The sequence below is a fragment of the Manis pentadactyla genome, chromosome X, assembly GCF_030020395.1.
Source record: "Manis pentadactyla isolate mManPen7 chromosome X, mManPen7.hap1, whole genome shotgun sequence".
Classification (NCBI taxonomy): Eukaryota; Metazoa; Chordata; class Mammalia; order Pholidota; family Manidae; genus Manis; species Manis pentadactyla.
The window spans coordinates 34,363,053-34,369,056 of NC_080038.1; the positions used below are offsets into that span (position 1 = coordinate 34,363,053).

At 57.0% G+C, this 6,004-nt stretch overlaps 1 long non-coding RNA gene across 1 annotated transcript; it reads right to left on the reverse strand.

Moving 5' to 3' along the window:
• Nucleotides 1-1,557: 1,557 nt before the first annotated feature.
• On the reverse strand, nt 1,558-3,112 carry LOC118909240 (uncharacterized). Its single transcript, XR_005023533.2, has 2 exons — nt 2,686-3,112; nt 1,558-2,084 (listed from the first exon to the last, which is right to left on the reverse strand). It is a non-coding gene; the product is annotated as an uncharacterized LOC118909240 (long non-coding RNA).
• Between the last annotated feature and the right edge of the window lie 2,892 nt (nt 3,113-6,004).

Genomic DNA, 6,004 nt, shown 5'->3' on the forward strand with positions numbered 1-6,004 from the left:
CCAGGAGAAGAGGCCCCAGGTATCTGCACTTGTTCCAGGGCCCAAGCACCTCCGGTCAGGCTGCAATCCACTCCAAGCAGGAGTCAAAAGCAAGCAAATGGGCTAAGGCTTTGAATTCAGTGGCCATGGTAGATCAAGTCAGCTGCGGCCCCCCCCCCAGAGAGGCCTTTCAGCCACTCCAACCCCAGAAAGGCTACTGAGCTGTGCAAGTAGCAGGGGGTAGACTGCAACATCTCAGATGTGGAGAAAAATGAGAGGAAACGCCATTAAACTTGCTTCCTCTAAAGAGAGCTATCCCCAGTTCTCTCTGAACTGTACCTAAAGAGTGAGGAGAGAGAACTCGTTAACTTTTGTTTGGTTTAACATTGCCAGCTTCAAGTCAACCGTGGGCCCCCCGAAGGTTTTGTAAAATATTTAATCTAGCTTAGACAATTTCCTGCAGTCCCTCCTAACTGGACCACCCCATTTACTGAGCAGCTGCCAAAAAAGCAGGTTTGACTGCAGGCTGGCAACCAGAAGTCTTCCACTGTACCCCCCATTCAGGAGTCTGGACAAGTTCCTTGAGAGAAACCAGAGAGGTGCGGTCCAAGTGGTCAGGAAGAAGCCCCGGAAATGAAGTTAGAAATGTCTCAATTAGCTGGTGGTGTCTGTGTGACCTTCTGCAGCCCGCCTTTCCTGTCCCTGAACTCTGTAAAATGGGCGTGCTGTCCACTTTCCTGGGTACTATGCGTTTTAAAGAGCAGCACTATGGGAGAGCGGTGACTCCCTGCGTACCCCCAGCGCCCTCCGCTTCCACCCCTTTACTGTTTCCCGCCAACATCATCTCCCTATGGAACAAGGCCAGCGGGAATGGGATCCTTCGACTGCGCTGAGCCTCAGCTCCTTGCAAACGTGAGGCTCACGGGGAGAACTACTGCTCTGCCCAGTTTCCATTCCCGCTTCCAGAATAACGAGCCGAAAACATGTGTACTGTAAATAAAGCCTGTCTAAATAAAGCACTCGGGTAAAGGCTGCCGAGAAAACACTCGGCATCACTCTGTGCTCAGAGCGTGAGTCAGCTTCCCAGCTCCCGGGGAACAATGGGGAGCTTGCCAAGGGTCCCCTTCTGTCGACCCCTGACGGTCCCCATGCCCATTTAGGTGACAGGGACACCGGCCCATTGGGACCCGCGACCTCGAGGTTCCGGAGTGGGGAGGGGCGCTTCTGGCTGCTGGAGGTTGGGGTCCAGCCCCGGGATTAGTGCCGGCAGGAATCCCTCTACCCGCAGCTGCTGCGGAGGGGTTGAGGGTTAAATAAACACCGGGCTGAGGAGCGAGCCTGGGGCTCTATGGGGCTGCGGTCCGCCGGGCGCGGAGACCGGAGGAAAGGGGACGCTGGGGGCGCTCGCTTGCTACGGAGCCTCGTGGAGGGAAAAAGACCCCTCTCCGTTCCCAAGCCAGGCTCTTGCCCCCTCGGCTGACCGCCTCTCTTTCTCAGCCCCCCGAATCTCAACGGAAACCAGCACAGCAGCTGCCGGAGTCACCACACTCCTTTGCAGTCCCCAAAGGCCCATATATGTACACTAGCGCCCCGACATACGTGTGCTGAGGACTCCAGGAGGCCCTGCCCCAGCGCTCGCAATGTGGGCGCCAAGGCTAAGTGAAAACGCGCCCCTTTGATGGAGGGCAGTGTTGGGACTAGTAGTGGCTCCGAGCTAAGTCTTCTATGGTATCCTCTGGGCTCCTTTGTGGAACTACGCACCCCCCAGGAGGGTTCCGACTGGAGCGGTGGCCTCTGCTTTGGCGTGAGTCGGTGGTTTCCCCACACTCCGTGACCTTGGGGGGTCAGTGATCCACCCGGCAGGTCCGCGGTTTCCGGAGCCGCGCGGCCTGCCCTTTCTCCCCGCCTCTCCGGCCAAGGCCATCCCTGGCTACCCGGCCTGGTTGTGCTCAGCCAGTCTCCCGGCCCCGAGCGGGAGCGCAGGGGTGAAAGCACAGGGAGCCTCACTCACGCCTTACGGTCCAGGGATGGCGCTCCAGCAGCCTGAAATTGCCAAATCGTCGCCGGGCAGGGTTGGGGGCGAGGCTTTGGCAACCGGGTTTGAGCTGGAGAAGGCGAGGAAAACAAGTGAAACGGGAGGGGCGGGGTGGGGTGACGGCTCATAAATCACCCAGCCCCACCCTCGGGCCTCACAGCAGAGGCGCCCCAGCCCCGCGGGGGATGGAGGGTCACTCGGCCACTCCTGTCTGACCTCTGAGTTCTCCCGGAGTCAGCGCCCCACCCCGGGCTCAGGCCACTCTAAGACCAACTCCCTGCCCGAATCGTAAACCACCAGCCCGATTCGGCGGGAAGCCGCCCTTGGACGAGCGCGCATCCGCCCAAGGGGAAGTTTATTTATAGCTTGTAAACGTAAAGGAAACCAGACCGCGCTGGCTTGCGGCGCTAGGGCTCCTACGCTCCCCACCTGCCCACCAGAGAGGCGCGCTCGGGAGGCGTGGGGGTGGCCTTGATTCTCTCCCTTCCCCCCACCCTACCCTGCTCCGCGCCCTGGAGGAGAACAGGATAGGGTCCTAAGAGGTTGGCAAGCCTTAAATTCCTCTTAGGATGTGTATCCAGTGCCGTGAAAGCCGGAGAGGGCGGAGGACAGGGCCCGGGCACCGGTGTGCTGAGGGTGGGGGCGGCCGAGCTGTCCCACTTGGCACGCACCGGCGAGCAGGCCTGGCAGTGCGACGCGGGATTCCGCAGCTCCCGCTCCGAGCCCAGGGAAGTCCTGGAGAGCCCGGGGGCACTCGGGGAGCCTCTCCTTGGAAGGCGGGATGCTTCCCCCGTTCTTCCCCAGCACGTGTCCTCAGCAGAGCAGGCAAGCGCCGTGCGCCTGGGGCTGCGATCGGCGGGCGACTGCAGCGGAGTGCGCTCCCTTCCCAACCCCCACCCCGTCGTCGCCACCTCTCCCAGGGAGCTCCAGGCTCCAGGGTGCGCTCTGGGCAGGCCTAAGGAGCCACCGAAAAGGAAAAGTGCTGGAGAGGAGATTACGGAGAGAAGACATTAAAAAGCCCACCCTTGAATAGACAAGCAGCCAAGCTGAAAAAGACGCCTGCGAGCCCCCGGCCCGCACTAACCACCCCCCGGCCCCAGCGGCCTCTCCCAGTCCCGGCGGAGCCCACCCACCCCCGGCCTCAGGCCAGGCAAATTCGTGTGTGTGTGTGTGTGTGTGTGTGTGTGCGCGCGCGCGCGCGCACGCGCGAGTGCGAGCGCCGGGAGGGCAGTTGCGAAACGGGCTCTTGCCTGCAGCGCGGCATAATGGAGGTGGCTGGAACAATGCGCGCTTTGTGCGCGCGGGGAGTTGTTTTCCACCCGCCTCGCCCCCCTCGCTCGGGCCGTATGGCACTTTAATCCCCGCCACGGCTCAGCACAAATGCACTTGTGTCCTGCGGGTCACTAGGGGCTGTGCGGTTGGAACCGACCCCCTCCAAACGCAGACCCCACGGCCAGTTGCCCCATCTTCCTTCCTGCGCACCGCCCCCTGTCCACCCCCGCCACCACCTCAATTCCCGGCGTAGGCCATAGAGCCGGCTTGGAAGCTTCCGGGCCCGCGGGCCACTTTTATTTTCCGTGGAGACGGCGAACTGCCCTTCCCCTGCCGCCCCCTTCGCGCGCGTCCGCGCGCGCACACACACACACACACACACACACGTACACACACACTCTCTCTTTCTCTCCCTCTCCCTCCCTCTCTTCCCCTCTCCACTATCTCTCTATCTCTCTCTTGGGCGGACCGCAGGCCCCACACTTGCTGCCCTCCCTCTCCTCGCCTTGGCCCGCCCGCCCCCGCCCCGTGCTCCGGACTCCTGCGAACAATAGTAAATGTCAACAGATTCCGTGCGGCGAGTGTCTGACTCGGCCGAGATAAGGGTGCGCGGCTGGCCCCCGCGCTCCGCGCCACCGCGGGGGGAGCCCGCTCTGACCCTTGCAGGAAAAAACCGGCTGTGACGAAACCCATGCCGGGGAGCGGGCGTGTGGATGGGAGGGGGGCCCCCAGTCCCAGCCCGGTGGGGTTGTATCTCCGGGAGACCAGGCCCTGCCCCGCCCCCACCCCGTTTAACCCTGTGCTAATGAGAGGCCGATGGGCACAGTGAAAGCGGCGGGGTCCGCGTGGCGCTATGGTCTGCTTTCAGCTGCTCACGGTGCCACTGCCCCGCGAACGCAGGGAAAAGGCTGATCCCGGGCAGGACGCAGGCAGATTCGATCTGCTGGAAGCCCGCACCCGAAAGACGCAAAGGGTTCGCGTGCTTGTCTCTGGAAAATCATTAAAATAAATATTTAAGCGAGCACAAACTCTCGCAAGTCCTCCTCCTCCTCTGTAGTCCTCAACCCACGACCCAACAGAGTTAAAATTCACAAATTGATTCTCACGCGTTGGTATTAATGGGTTGTTCCTCTTAAATTGTTGCCAACTTTGCTAATGGATTATTATTTAAATGATTTCTTTTTTATAAAGTACGTGTTGTTTTATAGATGCGTATTTACTTAAAGAAATCAACTGCATCTATTAACATATTAAAGAGAGAATAAAGCATCGGGCCGGTGTAATGTACTGTTCAGCCTTACTTTGGGTGCTCGGGAAGATAGGAAAATCTTATTTGTTTAATAATAAGTCACTCATGAATATGCAAATGTATCGGTGCAGTACCTCACTTCTGTCACTATTAATGAGTTGCAAATTAATGTGACAACAAAAGGAAAATCTATTTAGTGGAGGAACGCGGGTTCCTACCTGGGGAGATCACAAGCCGGCGGCCTGGAACCTGGGTCCCCAGGAAGGAGAGGAGTGGGGATGGACACTTCAGTCACCCAGTCTCTTCCTGAAGCCTTCACTGTTGTTTGGTCCCAGGGACCTGCTTTGTCAGAAGCCCCTTAAAATTCCTGTTCCAGGCTAGAGGAAGAAAGGCTACAGGGTAATTAGGGCCAAGTGTGATTAATGGAAATCAGCCCACAGTTTGAAGTAAAGCAGCTGGTAAAGTAGATTTGGGGGTATCTCCCCCACCCAGCTTAAAGATTCCCCAAAGCCTTTTTGGCCTCAGATGCTTTGGACAGTTAGAAGTGTAAGTACCAAATCAGGCCTCACAGGCCTGACCACAGTTATTAAGACAGCACCCCATGTACTTGCATTTTACGAGGTGACTCTTCTGATGGGAGATTTAGGAGCAGATCAGCTCGTTTTCCTGCCGACTTACTTCCCGAAGGTTACAGACTGAAATCTGGTTGTCTTCCATTTGAGCTGTGCTCCTTTCTGGCCCACACATCACAGCCTGTTTTTATTTCATCGATGGATGCTGGAGAGAATGTTTCTAATCCTGTTAAATTTGGAAATGTCTCCAAGAAAACATAAATACTGAGCTGCCCAGAGCTGTAGGCTAATAGTTCAAGTGCCTCGGTAGAATTTCGAGAAGCTGTTTGACTAGGAACCTTCTGGGGAGATGCATATATTCTATATCTAACCTGATGGATGGCTACATGGTTACATACAAATGTAAAAATTCATCAGGCTGTACACTTAGGATTTGTACACTTTACTATGTGTAAATTATATCTTGTTTCATTTATCTATTACTGTGTAGAGCCACCTCAAAGCTTAGTGGTATAAACAATAATCATTTATTTTGCCCAAGAATCTGTGATCTAGGCAGGGCTTGGCAGAGACAACTCACCTCTGCTCCACACTGTGTCAGCTGGGGCAGCTCAAGTGGAACTCAAGGACCCATTTTCAAGATGGCTCACCCACATGGCTGGCAAGTTGGTGCTGGCTCTGGTTCTTCTCCATGTGGGTCTCTCCACAGGATTGCTTGGGCTTCCTCACAGCATGGTGGCTGCATGCCAAGAGTGAGCACCCAAGAGAGAAGAAATGGAAGCTGCCAGTTACTTAAGGCCTGGGCCTGGAAGCTATCAGTGTCAAGTCTGCCATATTCTATTGGTCAAGCAGTCACAGAGCCCAGGTTCAAGGGGGAGAGGACACCAACCCCTCCTC